Source organism: Theropithecus gelada, chromosome 1, assembly GCF_003255815.1.
Source record: "Theropithecus gelada isolate Dixy chromosome 1, Tgel_1.0, whole genome shotgun sequence".
NCBI classification, from domain to species: domain Eukaryota; kingdom Metazoa; phylum Chordata; class Mammalia; order Primates; family Cercopithecidae; genus Theropithecus; species Theropithecus gelada.
The window spans coordinates 191,787,864-191,808,738 of record NC_037668.1 but is presented as its reverse complement, the minus strand read 5'-3'; the positions used below and the strand labels follow the sequence as shown (position 1 = coordinate 191,808,738).

The following is a 20,875-nucleotide window of genomic DNA, read 5'->3' as shown; positions in this document are numbered from 1 at the left end:
TACTGAGGAAAATTAAATTCAGTGCCTTCAATATAAACACTTAAAATTATGGAATATGAAAATTATGGACATATCAGACCTGAATTTTATGTTATTTTACCCACTTGACCGGTAGGGTCTTGAGTCATATATTTTAGTGGAGGCAGTTTTATTCGTGTATTTTTTTTTTTTATTTTTTAAGACAGGCTCATGCTCTGTTGCTCAGGCTGAAGTGCAGTGGTGCGGTCTCGACTCACTGCAACCTCTGCCTGCTGGATTCAAGCAATTCTCCTGCCTGAGCCTCCCGAGCAGCTAGGATTACAGGTGTACACTACCACACTTGGCTAATTTCTGTATTTTTAGTACAGACGGGATTTCACTGTGTTGGCCAGGCTGGTCTCAAACTCCTGACCGCAAGTTATCCGCCCACTTTGGCCCTCCAAAGTGCTGGGATTACAGGTGTGAGCTACCACACCCGGCCCATACATTGTTTTTCAATTCTAAAACATTCTGTTTTAAAAGATCAGTTGTTTTGTTCATTATTTCCTTAATAGTGTATTCTTTCATGATTATGAGAGCCAATTCAGTATCTCTAATGGTCTTTTGAAAATCTTAAATACGACAAATTTTATTCTGGGTTTCCATGACTCAAAAATCAGTGTTGATGGTTCTTGTCTCCCCTCCCTCATAATGTGGTTTGGCACAATGCTTCAGGGAAATAACAGTGAGGGTGATTGAGGGAAAATTGAAAAATCCATGAAGGAAGTAATAGCTATTCTTAGAATTATTGGCTCTGAAAAAATACTTTATTAGGTTCTCTTTAGTCATGATTACTCATAGGAAACAAATATGAGGTTTATAGTTTTAAATCCAGGTATTTCTTTAAAGAGAAAATAAATGTTAAAGAAGTAATATTCATTGTTTTCATTAAGATTTGAGATTTTTGTAACAAGTTAGAGTAAAAGGGAAGTAAAAATCAAATAAGCTAAAATAAGTACCTGAGATGTCTTTTTTTCCCATGTTAGACAGATAATGTACCAACGCTGTAGCAAGGTTTGAGGGAGGCACATCTCATATGTGTGTGGAAACCCAGTTATCACGCTTACGAACTACAAAAGGATCTATATAAGTTCTTGTGTAGGTGTTAGCTAACAATCTGGTGTTCCTAAAATGTGAAACGCATATATCTTACTCTTTGGCAAATTAGCAAAGTAAGCTGGCGTAACAGCTTCTATTCCTGACAGGAAAATTTTATACCTTTTTGTACTTGATTATTCCATTAGATTATTATCTACAGTTACCTGAATGTGAATTAAAAATTAAAAAGAAATCTATATATGAGGTAGATGGATGGCTCCCAGAAAACATGTATGTACAGATGTTTTTGCCATAAACCTATAGAATAATCATATTTTACTAGAGTAGATTTAATCACTTGGGGACATTGTTGAAACTGCTTCCAGAGGTGGCACAAGTTATATTTTGAAGGTTACAAATTTTGTTATATTTAGTTTATGCCACTTTAATACTTCTAAGGTTTAAATTTTCTGTGCTTTTTTGTTTACTTGACATTTCTGGGATTGAGATCGTGTTTGTTTCCTGCTATATTTGTTTTGTAGTCACGTTGAACCTTGTTTTTCTAATAATTATGCTGCAATATTATTTGATACATAAAATTTTAGCTATGTTCTCTTGTCCCTGTTGATATTTTGCATTTATATAAATAACCTTTATAGGATAAAGTACAGTGTCTTTTATCTTGAAAAAAGATGAAAAACTTTTCCAGTGTGTCCCCATTTGGTTCCAGTTATCCACATTTGAAGTCACTGTGGCTTCGTCTGTTTAAACAAGTTTCTTTTCTTGTCCCTGCAGTAGCAACCACCAGGGCCATCGTTTTACATGTCAATTTCTTTCATTCAGAAAGAGGTGCTCACTTTGGTCATTAATTTTTGTTTTCGTCTGCTCCTCTCATTATGGTAGTTTATAGAAATTATTTTTTAATTTTAGTTTTATTTTTTCTTTTTTTGTAGAGACAGTCTCACTCTGTTGCTCAGGCTGGTCTTGAACTCTTAGCCTCAAGCAGTATTCCTGCCGCAGGCTCCCAAAGTGTTGAAATTACAGGTGTGAGACACCACACCCAGCGTAGAGATGGCTTTTTTTTTTTTTTTTTTTTTTGACGATCTCCTGCCTCAGCCTCCCGAGTAGCTGGGATTACAGGCACCCACCACCACACCCGGCTAATTTTTGTTTGTTTTAGTCGAGATGGAGTTTCACCATGTTGGCTAGGCTAGTCTTGAACTCCTGAGCCCAGGTAATCCGCTGACCTTGACCTCCCAAGGGGCTGGGATTACAGGCGTGAGCCACCGCACCTGGCCTAGAAACTATTCTTTAGCTGTGATATGTACTTTATTCTATCATCATTTATTTTATTTAGATACCACACACTGTGCTAGATTCTAAAGGGAATGTATGCTTGTATTTTTCTTTTTTTTGTTAAGCTAACTTTTTCTCATGCTTTTATTACTTGGTTTTTTTTTTTTTTTTTTTTTTTTTTCGAGACAGAGTTTCACTCTTGTCACCCAGGCTGGAGTGTGATGGTGCAATCTCTGCTTACTGCAACCTCTGCCTCTTGGGTTCAAGCAGTTCTCCCACCTCAGCCTCCTGAGTAGCTGAGATTACAGGCGCCTGCCACCATGCCTGGCTAATTTTTGTATTTTTAGGAGAGACGGGATTTCACCATGTTGGCCAGGCTAGTCTCGAACTCTTGACCTCAAGTGATCCTCCCGCCTCAGTGTCCCAAAGTAATGGGATTACAGACGGGAACCACCGTGTCCGGCCTTACTTGGCTTTTTTATTCTTTTTATTTTGGCAAATTTGAAGCATATACAAAACCAGGGAGACTAATATAAATATTCCTGTCACCTTTTGCCAACTTTAGCAATTACCAAATAAGGAGCAATCTTATTTCCTCTATGCCTCTATGCCTCCCAGTTCTACCTTAGATTATATGAAGCAAATCCCAGACAGTCACATCATTTAATATGTAAATATTTCAGTATGTACTGCTGCAAGGACACCTTCATAACCATATCACCATCCTCACACTCTTAAAAATGTCAGCAGTAATTTCTTAAAATCATTATCTAGTCTGTGTTCTTTGTTTTTCTTGCATAGATGGGAAATTTGGAGAGGAAATCTCAACATTTTAATTTACTCTTCCTTCTTTTAAAAATTATCTTTTAGTGTCTCGTATCATAAACCTTCAGAAGTTCAAGTGTGTACTGGTGAGTTACTCAGTTGAAAGAAACCCATCAGTGTACTTATAGTGTTCCCTCAATGGCACAGTCCTGATCGGACTGTGGAGTACTGGGTGGCTCCTGGAGTTTCAGAAACTTTTAATTTACTCATCTTGGAATTTATCTGTGCAGCAAATATTCAACTGTCTGCTCTATGCCAGGTGTACTTCTAGGTGCTTGGGTTACATCAATGAATAAAACAAAAATCTTTGCATTTGACAATGTTGTATTCTAGTGACAGACAGTAAACAGTTAATATACTACAAAAATAAATTATATGTTAGTAAGTAAGTGCTCTGGCAAGCAAGAGTAAGTAGAACAGAATAAAGGGGGAAATTGGAATTTGGTGGTGGTGGGAAGCAGTATTAAATAAGGTGAGCATGATAGGTCTCTCAAGAGGATGCGATTTGAGCAAAGGTATGAATAGGAAACTAAGGATGGTAGTCAGGCAGTTATCTGGGAGAAGTGTGGGTTGTGATGGAACAGCCAGAGCAAGTACGCCAGGGTTGTTTGAGGGAAAGCAAGGAGATCCTTTAAATGGAGTTGAGTAAACAAGGGGGATAATTGTAGAAGATAGGTTACAGAGGTGAGGTAAAGTGGAGTCAGGAGAGTAGTGAGGTGGGGTAGTTTGTAGTACCAGGTGTGTAATGCTTTTGAAGGTCATTTGGCTTTCATTCTGAGTGAAATGGGAGAGTCATTGGATGGTTTTGATCAGAGCAATGACAGGAACTAAATTAAAAAGATCACTCTGACTACTTTTTGGAAAATAGGCCATAGGAGAGCAAGTAAAGAAACAAGAAGGCTGGTTAAGGATGCTTTTAAAATAATCCAAGTAAGAGACAGTGACTGGGACTGGGTAGTGGCAGTGGAGATGGTGAGAAATAGATGATTTCTGGATATAATTTGAAGGTAGAGCCAAAGGAATTTGCTGACTATAGATATAAAGGGTGTATGTGTGTGTTTAAGGAAGGACAGAAAGAGAGGAGTAGCATGACTTAAGTTTTTTGGCCAGAGTAGCTGCAGGGAGGGAATTGCCATAAATTGAGATGAGAAAGCCTGCAGGAGGTTGGTGTCAGGTTAGGGGTAGGTTGGAGGTAGAAAGAAAGGTTAGATTTTTGAGTGTGTTGAGTTTGAAATGTCTTTTAGATGTCTAATTTGAGAAGACTGCCTTATAACTATGTCTGTTAAATAATACATTTTCGACACCACCACCATCACCAACAAACTCTTGTTAAAAAAAATGAATTAACTGGATTCTGTGTGAACAGCAGTAGAGACCCCATGGCTGTAATATTTCAGTTTCTGCCCTCAGTAAGGCAGCAGGTCTCTTGTGGCTTGACCCAGGATTTAAAGGCATGACAGATGTCAAGATGGACATCAGGATGCAGATTTAGCAGCATGAGTGTTGAAGATTGGATAGATGATGGTATTTTATAATGCCTTTCCTGTTTAAAACATCTGAAAGCATTGAAAAATATCCGTTAGGTGGACTATTCAATAGAAATGGTTATGAGGCTAGTTGATTTTGTTGAAAGCATGAATAATTTTCATTTCCAATTATGTAAAATACCTTTGGGTTTTGTTTGCCTTGTGAGAATGAAAAATTGTAAAACCAAGTAGAACAATTCAGTACTAGAACAATTTTTCACTTTATTTTCCAAAGTTACAGTGACTCAGTTTTTGTATTAATAGTTTCAACTCAACAGGAACTGCTCTCTCTTGCTTTTCTAAACACATGGCATTATATTATTTCATAGAAAATACTTAAGAAATTTTAGGCATGTCTTAGTATTTCCTAAATATTAGCTTCTTCAGACCATTCTTCTGTGTGTTTATATTTTTTGTTTGTCCTAATTGGTCATTGATTATTTTGTCCAAGCCAATTGTGACTTTTGCATCAGAGGTTGAAAATCCTTTTTTAAGGGTTTGAAAACTTTTCCCCTGACATTTCATAAGTTTCCTCATAAGTATCCTGCTGAATCATTTTACTGACAATATTAGGAAGTAGTCTCAAATGTAAACTCGTCTTTGTTATAAATTGTTATCAAATCAAAGGAAAATGCCTTTTCTTGAAATCTAGTTAATTTGAGAGGTTTTTATGAATTCTAATTCTTACATGGATCTCTTTTTTCAAATTTTTACTAATTCTGTAAAACTAGGCAGATATAAGTGCATACACATAAAAACATGCACACAGATAAACACTATATGCCAAGAAGCCTTTGAGTACTGTGCATTTCAAATTCTTCTTCTAATAGCTTAGAAGGTATTAAGTCAGGCATATCTCAGAAATCCTCAGTGTTCTAGTAAACCCAGAAGGCTCTGTGCTTCAAACACAGAAATTGGATCCTTGCTTTTAGGCTTTAATGGGAAAGGAAAAATAGATAATTAAAAAAATAATTTGAGTTCTCTTCCTTAGTTGTGTTGGTATTATATCTTTGTGGGCAGTGACTGAGGCTCCCCTGACTGCTGATCTTATTTGGATCCGTTAGTTGAAGAGAATAACAGGGAAATTTCTTAGTGTTTTTCTTAGCTTCAGAAACCATGCTCGCTTGCCAAGTTAATGAATTCTTACTTTCTACCTTGAATCTTTCTGTGCCAGACCCAACAAATTAGGTAATGGCTTTTCTGTTAACTTAATGCCAGTTATGTAGGATATGCACAGTAAACATTAATTCACTTTCTTTCCTTCTTATTTCTGCTTGCTGTTGTACTTTGGTATACTTTTACACAGTGCATTATGTGATGGCAGAAGAGATAGTCAACTGGAATGTTGACTATCCAGTTGAATGTTTAAGGCTAGTCTTGAACTCCTAGGCTTAAGTCATCCTCTCACCTCGGCCTCCCAAAGTATTGGGATTACAAGTGTGAGTCACCATACCTGACCTCAGCGTCTTTATCCATATTACATTTCTTCATATATAGATATATTCTGAAAATAAATAATTGATGTGTAGAATTTTTAGAGCTCAAAGATCTTGGATATAAACTAGCCCAACTCCTTATTTTTCTGTTAAAGAAAGTGTGTTCGTAGAGATGAGATGCGTTTTCCATGGACACATTGGGCTGGAAAGAAATGAAGTTTTTTTAAAAAAACTTTTAGGTTCAGGGGTACATGTGCAGGATTATTATATAGGTAGACTCATGTCACAGGGGTTTGTTGTACAGATTATTTCTTCACACAGGTACTAAGCCTAGTACCCAATGGTTATTCTTCCTGCTCCTCTTCCTCTTCCCACCCTCCACCCTCAAGTAGGCCCTAGTGCCTGTTGTTCCCCTCTTTGTGTCCGTGAGTTCTCATCATTTAGCTTTCTCTTATAAGTGAGAACATGTGGTATTTGGTTTTCTGTTTCTGTGTTAGTTTGTTAAGGATAATGACCTCCAGCTCCATTCATGTTCTGGAAAGACATGACCTCATTCTTTTTTGTGGCTGCATAGTATGCCATGGTGTATATGTATCACATTTTCTTTATTCAGTCTGTCATTGATGGGCATTTAGGTTGATTCCATGTCTTTGCTGATATGAATAGTGTTGCAGTGAACATTCACATGCATTTGTCTTTATGGTAGAATGATTTATATTCCTCTGAGTATATATCCAGTAATAAGATTGCTGGGTTGAGTGGTAGTTCTGTTTTTAGCTCTTGAGGAATCTCTCCACACTGCTTTTTGCAATGGTTGAACTAATTTACACTTCCACCAGCAGTATATAAGTGTTTTCTCTGCAACCTTGCCAGTATCTGTTACTCTTTGGCTTTTTAATAATAGCTTTCTGACTGGTATGAGATAGTATCTCGTGGTTTTGATTTGTATTTCTCTATCAGTAATATTGAGCTTTTTTTCATGTGGTTGTTGGCCGTGGGTATGTCTTCTTTTGAAAACTGTTCATGTCCTTTGCCCACTTTGTAATGGTTTTTTTTTTTTTTCTCTTGTAAATTTGTTAAAGTTCCTTATAGATGCTGGACAGTAGCCTTTGTCGGATGCATACTTTGAAAATATTTTCTCCCACTCTGTAGTTTATTGACAGTTTCTTTTGTTGTGCAGAAGCTCATGAATTTAGTTAGATCCCACTTGTCCTTTTTTTGCTTTATTGTGATTGCTTTGATGTCTTTGTCATGAAATCTTTGCTTGTTCCAGGATAGTATTTTTTATGTTGTCTTACAGGATTTTTATAATTTTGGGTTTTACATTTAAATCTTTAATCCATCTTGAGTTAATTTTTGTATATGATGTAAGGAAATGGCCCACCTTCTGTGTGCTGCATATGGCTAGCCAGTTATCCTATCACCATTTATTGAATAGGGAGTCTTTTCCCCATTGCTTGTTTTTGTCAGCTTTGTCAAAGATCAGATGGTCATAGGTGTGTGGCCTTATTTCTGGGCTCTCTATTTTGTTCCATTGTTCTATGTGCCTGTTTTTGTACCAGTACCATGCTGTTTTGGTTACTGTAGCCCTGTAGTATAGTTTGAAGTTGGGTAACGTGGTGCCTCCAGCTTTGTTATTTTTGCTTAGCATTTCTCTGGCTGTTCAGGTTCTTTTTTTGGTTCCATGTGAATTTTAAAATAGGTTTTTCCTAGTTCTGTGAAGAATGTTGTTTGTTGTTTGATAGGAATAGCATTGAATTTGTAAATTGCTTTAGGCAGTATGGCCATTTTAATGACATTCTATCCATGAGCATGGATGTTTTTCCATTTATTTGTGTTGTTTCTGATTTCCTTGAGCAGTGTTTTGTAATTCTCAGTGTAGAGATGTTCTACCTCCTGGTTAGCTGTATTCTTAGGTATTTTGTTTTTTTGTGGCAATTTGGAATGGGATTGCCTTTCTGATTTGGCTCTTGTCTTAGCTGTTGTTGGTGTATAGGAATGCTAGTGATTTTTGTACATTGATTTTTTTTTTTTTTTTAAGACAGAATATTTATCCGTTGCCCAGACAGGAGTGCAGTGGCATGATCTCGGCTCACTGCAACCTCCACTTCCCAGGTTCAAGTGGTTCTTGTGTGTCAGCTTTCTGAATAGCTGGGATTTCAGGCGTGTGCCACCATGCCCAGCTAATTTTTATACTTTTAGTAGAGACAGGATTTCACTATGTTGGCCAGGCTAGTCTCAAACTCCTGACCTCAAGTGATATGCCCACCTCGGCCTCCCAAAGTGCTGGGATTGTAGGCGGGAGCCACTGCGCCTGGCCTGTACATTGATTTTGTATCCTGAAACTTTGCTGAAGTTGTTTGTCAGCTGAAGGAGCTTTTGGGCTGAGACTGGGGCTTTCTAGATACAGAATCATGTTGTCTGCAAACAGAGATAGTTTGACTTCTACTCTTTCTGTTTGAATGCTCTTTATTTCTTTCTCTTGCCTAATTGCTCCGGCTAGGACTTCCAATACTATTTTTAATAGGAGTGGTGAGAGGGGGCATCCTTGTTTTGTGCTGGTTTTTACAGGGAATGCTTCTAGCTTTTGACCATTTAGTATAATGTTGGCTGTGGATTTGTCATAGATGGCTTATCATTTTGAGGTATATTCCTTCAGTACATAGTTTATTGAGAGTTTTTTTAACATGAAGGGGTGTTGAATTTTACCAGTGGCCTTGATATGGTTTAGCTCTGTGTCCCCAACCACATCTCATATTGAATTGTAATCCCCAGTGTTGGCGGAGGGACCTGGTGGAAGGTGATTGGATCATGGGGGCGGATGTCTCCCTTGCTGTTCTCATGATACGGAGTAAGTTCTCACAAGATGTGGTTGTTCTCACGAGATCTGGAGTGTAGCACTTCCCCCTTCACACTCTCTCTCTTTCCTGCTCCTCCATAGTAAGATGTGCTTGCTTCCCCTTCACCTTCTGCCATGATTGTAAGTTTTCTGAGGCCTCCCAGCCAGGCTTTCTGTACAGCCTGTGGAGCTGTGAGTCAGTGAAACCTCCTTTCTTCATAAATTACCCAGTCTTAGGTAGCTCTTTCTAGCAATGTGAGAATGTACTAATAAAGGCCTTTTCTGCATCTGTTGAGATAATCACGTGGTTTTTGTGTTTAGTTCTGTTTATGTGATGAGTCACATTTATTGATTTGTGTATGTTCAATCAACTTTGCATCCTGGGGATGAAGCCTGCTTGATTGTGGTGGATTAGCTTTTTGATGTATTGCTGGATTTGGTTTGCAAGTATTTTGTTGAGAATTTTTGCATTGATGTTCATCTAGGATATGGGCCTGCAGTTTTCTTTTATTGTTGTGTCTGTCAGGATGATGCTGGGCTCATAGAATGAGTTGGGGAGGAATCCCTCTTCCTCAGTTTTTTGGAATAGTTTTTGTAGGAATGGTACCAGCTCTTCTCTGTAGATCTGGTAGAATTCAGCTGTGAATCCATCAGGTCCTGGGATTCTTTTGGTTGGTAGGCATTTTATTACTGATTCAATTTTGGAGCTTGTTATTGGTCTCTCTGGGGAATCAATCTCTTCCTGGTTCAGTCTTGGGAGGACATATGTGTCTAGGAATTTATCTGTCTCTTGTAGGTTTTCTAGTTTGTGTGCATAGAGGTGTTTGTAGTAGTTTCTGATGGTTATTTTTTATTTCTGTGGGGTCAGTGGTAACATTTCCTTTGTTATTTCTAATTAGGTTCTCTTCTTCTTTATTAGTCTAGCTAGTGGCCTATCTATCTACTAATTTTTTTCAAAAAACCAACTCCTGGATTCATTGGTCTTTTAATTGTTTTTTCTTGTCTCCATTTACTTCAGTTCAGCTCTGATTTTGAATACTTCTTGTCTTCTGGTAGCTTTGGGGTTGATTTCTTCTTGCTTCTCTAATTCTGGAAACCCAATTCAAATTAATTTATGCAAAAATAATTTGTTGAAAGGAATATTTTATGGAAATAAAAGAATGGCAGATTTATTAAGACTGAGGATGGGGACAGTTGGAGCTAGGCCTCAGGAATGACTCAGAGGGACATGACTTGGTTAAGACTCTTTTTCTTGTCTCCGTCTAGGGTTTACTTTTCTCTCTCACTGCATATTGTCATTCTTCATTGAGGAAAAACATGGCTGGTCACTAGTCCAAAAATCTTAGAAATTGGATTAATTGATCCAGCTTTGATTCATTTATTTGGCTGTGGGTTGATATTTTTATAAAAGCTATGTAGTTTAAGTAGAGAGAGGGCTTATTCGCAGAATAAGATGTTTGAGAATTACTGTTGGGTGGATAAAAATAGGTATCCATTAAAGTAATGTGAATTAATAAAGTTTTTTTGTGCTGTTTTCAGGGCTAGAGACATACTTGTGTACATGCATACATATTGGTTTGGTTCTTGCTTGGGAACTAGAGTAGTGGATAGACTGTTTAGTAAACAAAAGTCGTGGTAGTTTTTTCCTGGATTGGCTCAGTTTTTCAAAGCACAGAAGAATTTTGGTTGGCAAATGTTGTGCTATAAAGTATTTGTCCATTTTCTTAGTGTAAGTTAAGAATAGTTCCCTTTCTATTTTTGTAATGGATCTCCTACAGTCATTCTAATTCTTATGCCTAATAGTCTTTGCAGCCTATCCAATTTTGACTCACCCTTGTATTTTTAGGTTTCTATTTTAGCTCAGGAGCCACTTGAAAATGAGTAGGCACAAACACGTGATCTGAAAGCAAGAAGGAGGCTAACCACATTTGGCACTGAAGGAAATTAGATCACGTGCACTGTGATTGCATAGTGTCGAATATGTTCAGTTATTTTGGGAAGAAAATAGCTTTCAGTTAGACATTGCTGAATATTGTTGTACTATTTCTTGAATATGTGAAAATTGTAGTTTTAGGCGTCCAAGTGAGGTGTTAATTTAGATGTCATTATTTCTCGTTTAGCAAAAATGATGTGGCATCAAAGTAAGAATTATAAGCTATTTCACTTGGTAGAATTTTTGTAGTTGTGGGGGAGAAGTGTGTCTTTAAGTGATTTAATTTAATCTAAATATTTATTGAGCTCCTTTGACTTTAGAAGGGGATGGACAAAAGAAACCAAACACACATACGTACCAGATTTTCTATAATGCTGATAAGCTTCTGTTCCTTATTTCCATATATCTTTAAAATGCCCTGAAAATGAAAATATTTATGCTTATATTTCCATTATTTTTTGTGTCTGAAGAAACGTAAAAATCTTTTGTCAGATTTTATATTCTGATTTTTAGATTGCAACAGGACAATCTTTTAACTAAGTGCATTTTAAAGCAGTTTTGTGTTTGTACAGTGTTCTGTAGTACATGCTGCATTGAAATGGATGTATTAATCTGAAATTCACTAAAACAGTGAGCTTCATATTATTTAAAAGACCTCTGAGAATATTCCAGCTGTTATTTCTTTTGATTTGAAATAATAGCAGTTTGCCATACATAAAGACACAGTTAACATTTTGTTATGGCACACTTCTGCTTAATAGTAGACTTAGTAAATTATATTTTGAAAGGACGTTTTGGAATGTAGTCAGGAACTAACTGGATTCTTCTAGAAATCACATAGCGTGAGAATCTTGAGTCAAGTCAGTACTTGACTTTAGAACTCATGCAATCCAACTTTCTACCTGATGCTGAAGTCCATCTTGCTATCCCAAATAATTCATTTGGTTATTAAAAAAGTATTTATTGAGCCCATAGTGTGTGTAGACACTGTCCTGGGGATGTGTTGGCTAAAATAAAAATAGACTTGATCCCTGCCCATGTGCAGATGGGTCTTTTTTAGAAGGCTATTAATTATTGTTGATTCAATTTCTTTCAAAATATAGGGGTATTCAAGTTATCTGTGTTTCCTGGTGTGAATTTTGGTACTTTGTGTCTTTTAAGGAACGTGTCTCCTTCATCTCAGTGGCCAAATTTGTGGACAAAGAGTCTAACTTGTAGTTGAGTGTTCAGTGCTCAATCAGTCTCAGCAAGTTATTTTTTGAATCAAAGTACTTAAGTTGGGAAGAATTGACAATTTAACAACCTTGAATTTTCTAATCCATGAACACTGAATATCTCTACATTTATTAGATCTGCTTTAATTTCCTTCCTCAGTGTTTTTTAGATTTCTCCTTACAGACCCTATACATATTTTGTTAGATTTATACCTAAGTATTTCATTTTTTCCCTTGCTCTTGTAAATGATACTGCTTTTCTAACTTTCAAATTCCTGTTGTCCATTGTATGTAGGGAGAATAGTGACTTTTGTATATTTACCTTGTATCCTCCAACCTTACTATACTTGCTTATTAGTTCTGATGGTTTCTTTTTTTCTCTTTTTGAATCTTTAGAGGTTTTCCACATTGACAATCATGTAATCTGTAAATAAAGACAGTTTGATTTCTTTCTCTCCAATCTGTATACGTTTTATTTCTTCCAATCTTAGGGTGAAAGTGTCTGGTTCATGATTATTAAGTGTGATGTTTTGTAAATTTCTTTATCAGAGGAAATTCCCCTCAATTGCTAGTTTACTGAGAGGTTTTTTTTCTTTTTTTTTTAAATTATGAATGGATGTTGGATTTTGTCAAATGCATTTCATTTGACAAGATTATGATTTTTCTTTAGCCTATTGATATGTATGATGACATTGATTGGTTTCTGAATGTTGAGCCAGTCTTTTGTACCTGGTATATAATTCTTTTAATACATTGTTGGATATGGTTTTCTAATATTTTGTTAAGAATTTTTGTGTTACTGTCATTATAGATATTGATGGATAGTTTTTTTTTTTTTCTTGTAATCTGGTTTTGGTATTAGAGCAATGCTGGTCTCACAAAATGAGTTAGAAAGTGTTACCTCTGCTTCTATATTCTGGAGGATATTGTGGAAAATTGATGTTATTTCTTCTTTAAATGTTTGGTGGAGTTTACCAGTGAAGTCATCTTTGGTGTTTCCTTTAAAAATATAGGGCTATTCAGTTTATCAGCTTGGCCATAGTAGGGTAGAACAGCAGTCCCCAACCTTTTTGGCACAAGGGACCAGTTTTGTGGAAGATGGTTGTCCACGGAATGGGGGTGGGAGATGTGATGGTTTCAGGATGAAAGTGTTGTACCTCAAATTATCAGGCATTAGTTAGATTCTTATAAGGAGCACTCAACTTGGATCCCTCACATGCGCAGTTCACAGTAGGGTTCACACTCCTATGAGAATCTAATGCCACTGCTGATTGGACGTGAGGTAGAGCTTAGCCAATAATAATACTCACTCACGCACTGCTTACCTCCTGCTGTGTGGCCCGGTTCCTAACAGGCTTGGGACCAGTATCAGTCTGTGGCCTGGGGCTTGAGGATGAGGTAGAGCACAAAATGGAGTCTTTGGGTCCCCATTTACAGGCCTTGGCTCTTAGATGATATTTCTGGACCTGCCCTGGACCAGAGGTGAGCCCTCTGCCCTGAGGAATGCGTTCCAGGCCAGCCAGCCTTCACCAGAAACTGACTGAAGAGCCCTTGGGCCTTAAGGGAACATTGGCAGTAGCCTGGAAGTACACCCAATGGGCCTGTGTTGTGGGTGGCCACGGGATAAGGCTCCTCTGCCTGTGGAAAGGGTAGAGATGAGTGGGAAGAACTGTGTCTTGTGGTTTGAGTGCCAGCCCAGCTGTAGCATAGTAGAATACTAGGTAGACCTCTAGGTTTTGCAACTCCAGTCCCTGGCTCCCAGATGACACCTCTGGACCCACCTGGGGCCTAGGGGAACTTGCTGCCCTGAGGGGAAGGACACAAACCTGGCTGGCTTTGCTACCTGTTGATTATAGAGCATCAGGGCTTTGAGCTGCTATAGGGGGTAGCCAGGTCGTGCTTACAGCAGGCCTTTGGTGAGACACAGTGCTGTACTGACTTTAGGTTTGACTCAGTGCAGTCTCAGTGGTGGTGAAATAGGGGTCTTGTATCACTCTGTCCTCAGCCCCAGGTGGCACAGAACAGAGAGAGAGATTCCATTGGTTTGGGAGAAAGTAAAGAGAACAAGAGTCTCTGCCTGGTAATCAAGAGAATTCTCCCAGATCTCTTATCCAAGACCATCAAGGCTATACCTTTGTGAGTCTGCAAGAGCTACAGTGTTACTGGGTTTGGATGGAGTGCCCCCAATGCAGATACGGCTTAGATCACAACACCCAAGTCCTTTTGAATGCTAGGAAAGCCTTCCCAAGAAGGATGGGTACAAACAAGCCCAGACTGAGAAGACTACAATAGATACCTAACTCTTCAATGCCCAGACACAGATGAACATCCATAAGCATCAATACAATCCAGGAAAACATGACCTGACCAAAGCAACTAAATAAGGCACCCGGGACTAATTCTGGAGAAACTGAGATATGTAATCTTTCAGACAGATAATTCAAAATAGCTGTTTTGAGGAAGTTCAAAGAAATTCAAGAAAACACAGAGAAGGAATTCAGAATTCTATCAGATATATTGAACACAGATTTAAATAATTAAAAAGAATCAAGCAGAAATTTTGGAATTGAAAAATACTGTTGACACACTGAAGAATGTGTTGGAGGCTTTTAATAGCAGAATTGATCAAGCCAAAGGAAGAATTTGTGAACTTGAAGACAGGCCATTTGAAAATACACAGAGGAGGCCGGGCGTGTTGGCTCACGCCTGTAATCCCAGCACTTTGGGAGGCTGAGGCGCGTAGATCACCTGAGGTACGGTGTTCGAGACCAGCCTGGCCAACCTGGGGAAACCCCATCTCTACTAAAAATACAAATATGAGCCGGGCTTGGTCGCGGGTACCTGTAATCCCAGCTACTTGGGAGGCTGAGTAACGCGAATCACTTGAACCCGTGAGGCAGACATTGTAGTGAGCCGAGATCGTGCCACTGCACTCCTGCCTGGGTGACAAGAGCGAGACTCCATCTCAAAAAAAAAAAAAAAATACGCAGAGGAGAGAAAAGAAAAACAAAACAAAACAAAAACAATGAAGCATGCCTACTGGATCTAGAACATAGCCTCAGAAGGGCAAATTTAAGAGTTCTTGGCCTTAAAGAGGAGATAGAGAAAGATATGGGTAGAAAGTTGATTCAAAGGGGTAATAACAGAGAACTTACCAAATCTACAGAAAGGTATCAATATCCAAGTACAAGAAGGTTATAGAACACCAAGCAGATTTAAAGGAAGATGACGTCTGCCTCAAGACATTTAATAATCAAACTTCCAAAGGTCAAGGATAAAGAAAGGATCCTAAAAGCAGCAAGAGAGTTCCATTGTGTCTGGCAGCAGACTTTTCAGTGGAAACCTTATATACCAGAAGAGAGAAGCAGGACATGTTTAAAGTGCTGAAGGAAAAACTTTTCCTCTAGAATAGTATGTTTAGTGAAAATATCCTTTAAACATGAAGGAGAAATAAAGACTTTCTCAGACAAAGAAAAGCTGAGGGATTTCATGAACACCAGACCTGTCCTATAAGAAATGCTAAAGGGAATACTTCAACCAGAAAGAAAAGAACATTAATGAGCAATAAGAAATTACCTGAAGGTACAAAACTCACTGGTAATAGTAAATTTACAGAAAAAGACAGAGTATGATAACAGTAACTGTGATGTGTAAACTACTCTTGTCCTAAGTCGAACGAACAACTTTTCAAGACATAGATAATCCAAAAAGATATAAATAGAGACAAGAAAAGATTAAGCAGGGGATGAATTTAGGGTGTAGTGTCTTTCTTAGTTTTCTTCTTGCTTGTTTGCTTGCTTATGCAAAGTGTTGTTATCAGCTTAAAATAATGGGTTACAAGATAGTATTTGCAAGCCTCATTGTAACTTTAAATCTAAAAACATACAATAAGCACAAAAAAAATGAAAAGCAAGAAATTAAATCATACCATCATAGAAAATCACCTTGACTAAAAGGATGACAGAAAGGAAAGAAGGAAGCAAATACCATAAAACAACCAGAAAACAAGTAACAAAGTTGCAGGACTAAGTCCTTATTAGCACTAACAGTGAATGTAAATGGACTAAACTCTCCAATGAAAAGATACAGAGTAGTGACTGAATGTACAAAAAAACCCAAGACCCACTGATGTGTTGCCTACATGAAACATATTTTACCTGTAAAGACACACATAGACTGAAAATAAAAGGATGGAAAAAGATATTCCATGCCAATGGAAACCAAAAAGGAGCAGGAATAGCTATACTTCTGTCAGACAAAATAGATTTTAAGACAAAAACTATTAGAAGAGACAAAGAAGATCACTATATAATGATTGAAAGGTCAGTTCAGCAAGAGGGTATAATGATTGTACATATATATGCACCTAACCCTGGAGCACCCAGATATATAAAGCAGATATTATTAGAGCTAAAGAGAGGGATAGACCCAAATACAATAACAGCTGGAAACTTTAACACGTCACTTTCAACATTGAACAGATATTCCAGTCAAAAAATCAATAAAGAGTAATCCGACTTAATGTGTCTTATAGATCAAATGAACCTCATAGATGTTTATAGAACATTTAATCCAATGGCTGACGAATACATATTTTTTTCCTTAGTACATGGATTATTCTCAAGGATAGACCATATCTTAGGTCACGAAACAAGTTTTAAAACATTAAAAAAATGAGATAATATCAAGCATTGTCTCTGATGACAACAGAATGAAACTATTAGGTTGGTGCAAAAGGAATTGCAGTCTTTGTCGTTAAAAAGGCAATTACATTTGCATCAACCTAATAGAAATCAGTAACGAGGAATTTTAGAAACTATACAAACACATGGAAATTAAATAACATGCTCCTGAATGACCAGTGCTTCAATGAAGAAATTAAGGAGGAAATTGAAAAATTAATTGAAACAAATGATAATGGAAACAGAAGATAGCAAAATATATACGATACAGCTAAAGCAGTACTAAGAGGGAAATTTATTACTATAAGTGCCTACATCAAAAAAGAAGGAAAACTTCAAGTAAGCAACCTAACAATACATCTTAAAGAACTAGAAAAGCAAGAGCAAACCAAACCCAAAATTAGTAGAAGAAAAGAAATAATAAGGATCAGGGCAGAAATAAATGAATTTGACACAAAGAAAGCAATATAATAGATCAACAAAACTAAAAGCTGGTGGTTTGAAAAGTTAATCAAAATTGACAAACCCTTAGCCAGACTAAGAGAAAAAGAGAGATCCAAATAAATAAAATCAGAGATGAAAAAGGAGGCATTACAGTTGATATTGCAGAAATGCAAAGGATCATTAGTGGTTACTATGAGCAACTATATGCCAATAAATGGGAGAACCTAGAAGAAATGGCTAAATGCCTAGACACATGCAATCTGTTAAGATTGAACCATGAAGAAATCCAAAACCTCAACAGACCAATAAGTAATGAGATTGAAGCTGTAATGAAAAGTGTCCTAGCAAAAAAAGCCTGGAACCTGATGACTTCACTGGTGAACTTTCCCAAATGTTTAGAGAACTAATCAAATATATTTAAACTATTCCAGCCGGGCATGGTGGCTCACACCTGTAATCCCAGCACTTTGGGAGGCTGAGGTGGGTGGATGACCTGAGGTCAGGAGTTCAAGACCAGCTTGGCCAACATGGTGAAACCCTGTCTCTACTAAAAATACAAAAATTAACCAGACATGGTGGTGCATGCCTGTAGTCCCAGCTACTCTGTAGGCTGAGGCAGGATAATCACTTGAACCTGGGAGGTGGAGGTTGCAGTGAGCCGAGATTGTGCCACTGCACTCTAGCCTGAGCGACAGAGTAAGACTTATTCAAACTATTCTAAAAAATAGAGGAGAAGAGAATATTTTCAAAGTCATTCTAAGAGGCTAGTATTACGCTCATACCCAACCAAAGACACATCAAAAACAAACAAACAAACAACTGTAGGCTAATATCTTTGATGAATATTGATGCAAAAATCCTCAAAAAAATGTTTCCAAACAAAACACAGTAACACATTAGAAAGATCAAATTGATCACAATCAGCGGGATTTATCCCAGGGATGCAAGTATGCTTCAACAGACATGTATCAGTTGGTGTGATACATCATATCAACAGAATGAAGGATGAAAACCATATGATGATTTCAGTTGATGATACAAAAGCATTTGAAAACCTTCAACATCCCTTCATGATAAAAACCCTTAAAAACTGGGTAAGGAAGAAATATACTTCAACATAATAAAAGCCATATATGACAGACCCATCACTAATATCATACTGAAGGAGGAAAAGCTGAAAACCTTTTCTCTGATATTGATAACACAATAAGGATGCCTACTTTCACTGCTTTTGTTTTCAGCATGTATTGGAAGTCCTAGCTAGAGCAATCAGACAAGAGAAAGCAATAAAGGATATACAAATTGGAATGGAAAATGTCAGATTATCCTTGTTTGCAGATGATATGGTCTTATATTTGTAAAAACCTAAAGATTCCACCAAAAAACTGTTAGAACTGATAAACAGATTTATTAAAGTTGCAGGATAAAAAATCAACATACAAAAGTCAGTAGCATTTCTATATGCCAACAGTGAAAAATATGAAATCGAAACCAAGAAAGTAATCCCATTTACAGTAGCTATAAATAAGATAAAATACCTGGGAATAAACCAAAGAAGTGAAAGACCTCCACAATGAAAACCATAAAACATGGATGTAAGAAATCAGAGAAGACACAAAATTGGAAAGATATTTCATGTTCATGGGTTGGAAGAACCAATATTGTTAAAATGCCCATACTTACCCAAAGCAATCTACAGATTAAATGTAATCCATATCAAAATACCAATGACATTCTTCACAGAAATAGAAAAAACAGTCCTGAAACTTATATGAAACTACAAAAGACCCAGAATAGCCAAAGCTAGCCCAAGCAAAAGAACAAAACTGCATCTATCACATTATTTGCTTTTAAATTATGCTACATAGCTATAATAACCAAAACAGCAAAAAACAGTACTAGCAAGAAACACATAGACCAGTGGAACAGAGTAGGGAACCCAGAGATATATCTGTACATCTATGGTGAACTCAGTTTTGACTAAGCTGCTAAGAACATACACTGGGGAAAGCACAGTCTGTTCAATAAATGGTGCTGGGAAAAATGAATATCCACATACAGAAGGATGAAACCGGACCCCTGTATTTCATCATACACAAAAACGAAATTAAAATACATTGAAGACTCCAATATAAGACCTCAAACTATGAAGCTACTAAGAGAAATTATTGGGAAACTCTCCAGGACGTTAGACTGGGCAAAGATTTATTGAGTGATACCCTAAAAGCGTAGGCAAAAAAAGTAAAAATGGACAAATGATATCACATCAAGTTAAAAAGATGTCTGCACAACAAAGAAAATACTCAACAAAGTGAAGAGACAACCTACAGAATGGGAGAAAATATTTTCAAACTACCCATCTGACAAGGGATTAATAACCAGAATATACAAGGAGCTCAAACAACTCTATAAGGAAAAAGTCTAATCTAATTAAAAATCTAATTTAGATTGGGCACAGTGGCTCATGCGTGTACTCCTAGCACTTTGGGAGGCCAAGGCGGGTAGATCACCTGGGGTCAGGAGTTTGAGACCAGCCTGGCCAACATAGTGAAACCTTGTCTCTACTAATAATACAAAAATTAGCTGGGTGTGGTGGCGCACACCACTCGGGAGGCTGAGGCAGGAGAATTGCTTGAACTGGGGAGGTGGAGGTTACAGTGAGCTGACATTGCGCCATTGTACTCCAGCCTGGGTGACAAGAGCGAAACTCCATCTCCAAAAAAAAAAAAATAATAATAATAATAAAATATAATTTTAAAATGGACAATAGCTTTGAATAGACATTTCTCAAAAGAAGATATACAAATGGCAGAAAGTCATATGAAAAGGTGCTTAGCAACATTGATCATCAGAGAAATGCAAATCAAAACTACAATGAGATATCATCTCATCCCGGGTAAATTGGTTTTTATTCAAAAGTCAGGCATTAACAAATGCTAGTGAAGATGTGGAGAAAAGGAAACCCTAGTACACTGTCGGTGGGAATATGAATTAGTACAGGCACTATGGAGAACAGTTTGGATGTTCCTTAGAAATCTAAAAATTGAGCTGTCACATGATTCAGCAATCCCACTGCTAGGTATACACTCCGAAGAAGAGATATCTGCACTCCCTTGTTTATTGCAGCACTACTCACAGCAGCCAAGATTTGGAAGCAACATAAGTGTCCATGAACAGATAAAGAAAGAAAATGTTGTGTACTATTCAGCCATAAGGAAGGAGATCCTGTCATTTTGCAGCAACATAGATGAAAGCAGATGTCATTATGTTAAGTGAAATAAGCCAGGCACAGAAAGACAAAGTTCATACGTTCTCACTTACTTCTGATTGCCAAAAAGTGGAATAATTGAACTCACGTAGATAGAGAATAAAACAGTGATTACCAGAAGATGAGAAGGGTAGTGGGAAGGTGGGATGGGTAAGGGACATGGGGATGGTTAATAGGTATGAAAAAATAATTAGAAAGAATGAATAAAACTAGTATCTGCTAGCACAGCAGGGTGAATGTGGTCAAAATTAATTTAATTGGACATTTAAAAATAAGAGAATAATTGAATTGTTTCTAACACAAAGGATAAATGCTTGAGGTGATGGATACGCCATTTACCCTGAGTGATTATTATG

At 37.3% G+C, this 20,875-nt stretch overlaps 1 protein-coding gene and 1 non-coding gene across 2 annotated transcripts in view; one reads left to right on the top strand and one right to left on the bottom strand.

Moving 5' to 3' along the window:
• Window positions 1-20,875, top strand: part of RABGAP1L (RAB GTPase activating protein 1 like) — an 802,566-nt gene that overhangs the window by 46,024 nt on the left and 735,667 nt on the right. The gene's annotated exons all lie outside the window — the stretch shown is intronic.
• On the bottom strand, window positions 999-1,100 carry LOC112616451. The gene has a single exon (XR_003117639.1). It is a non-coding gene; the product is annotated as a small nucleolar RNA U13 (small nucleolar RNA).